Raw genomic sequence first — 1,421 nt, forward strand, 5'->3', positions numbered from 1 at the left:
TGTAGATTTGTTTATAGTTTAGTTTGTTGTTTATTTTTGTATAAAGACTGATAATTATGTTTACATGTTGTGTGTTATTGTTATTATAGGTCCAGTACAATGAGTTAACATGTCTACCTAATAATGTGATCAAACTGGATAAACTATCTAAAATATTTGCAAGGTAAATATTGTATCCACTCTCTACCATATGTACATGTATATCTCTCTCCATGCATACATGTACTTATCTGTTGAGTATTAAATTTTATAAATTGACAAAAATCATTTTAGTTTTGCTTTTTGGCTCATAAGGACATCAGAGAGAGAGAGGGAGAGGGAGGGATCTCAGCTTTTATTTCATATGCTCCTCCTATTAGCTATACTGCATGGACAGTATTACCTCAATTATTCTTCATAACATTGTCCATTGTGCATTAATTGATACATGTACATGTACATGTGTATTTATAGTCATTTTCAGTTATTGATACATGTACATGTACTGCATGTTTTTTTCCTTTTCTTGCTTTTAGCTGCTTCATTGTAGTTAACTTATTAATTTGCTAATTTGATTCGTACACTTTACTAATCCATGAAAACTGTACCTAAGCAGTGGCACACACAATTTGAAGGAAAAGTGATAGAAAAACAGGAAACATTTCCTATCACCATGTACATACGTATTTTTCTGTCCATTTTCTCATTTCTTTACTTGTTTCTTTTCTTTCTTCCCTTTCTTCTTTCTATTTTTCTTCCCTCCTCCCCCTCATTCTATTCCTTTCCTTCTTTCCTTTCTCTATGTATATCTCTCCCTCCCTCTGTTTCTATTATAGTCTCTCCTATATGTTAGGAAGGTTTGAGTCTCTTCATTATCTTCTCTTTGATGTTCTCCTCTTAATTAAATGAATGAGAGCTGACATCCTCCGGAAAGGAACAGTATTGGTCCTCTAGTATCTCTTGTATTGAAGAACCAGGAGACCACATGTGACAGCCAACCTCTCCCTCGTCCCTCAAGATCCCCTCGTCACCATACAAGTGAGAGATGATGTTTTTTGAGTTATGAGCATTTTTAAAAATAAGCCAATTTTTGATAAATACCCAAGTCTATAGCCCATGCTTTTTTGTAAAAAATGGCTCCGAAATCACTCCTGATTTTTATTACATTTCCTGATATATATTGATATCCTGATGCTGTGTAGAAAATTGAACCGTTTCCGACAAATAATTTTTGAGTTATGAGCATTTTTAGAATTAGGCCAATTTTTGATAAATACCCAAGTCTATAGCCCATGCTTTTTTGTAAACAATGGCTCCGAAATCACCCCTGATTTTTATTACATTTCCTGATACGTATTGATGTCCTGATGCTGTGTAGAAAATTTGAACCGTTTCCGACAAATAATTTTTGAGTTATGAGCATTTTTAGAATTAGGCCAATT

The 1,421-nt window shown here is 33.5% G+C and overlaps 1 long non-coding RNA gene across 1 annotated transcript; it reads left to right on the top strand.

The window, feature by feature from the left end:
• Nucleotides 1-58: 58 nt before the first annotated feature.
• On the top strand, nt 59-880 carry LOC109592899 (uncharacterized). The gene is made up of 2 exons (XR_002190622.1): nt 59-163; nt 816-880. It is a non-coding gene; the product is annotated as an uncharacterized LOC109592899 (long non-coding RNA).
• The last annotated feature ends 541 nt before the right edge of the window (nt 881-1,421 follow it).

This window comes from Amphimedon queenslandica, unplaced genomic scaffold, assembly GCF_000090795.2.
Source record: "Amphimedon queenslandica unplaced genomic scaffold, v1.1 AMPQUscaffold_3571_Cont24436, whole genome shotgun sequence".
In the NCBI taxonomy this organism is placed as follows: domain Eukaryota; kingdom Metazoa; phylum Porifera; class Demospongiae; order Haplosclerida; family Niphatidae; genus Amphimedon; species Amphimedon queenslandica.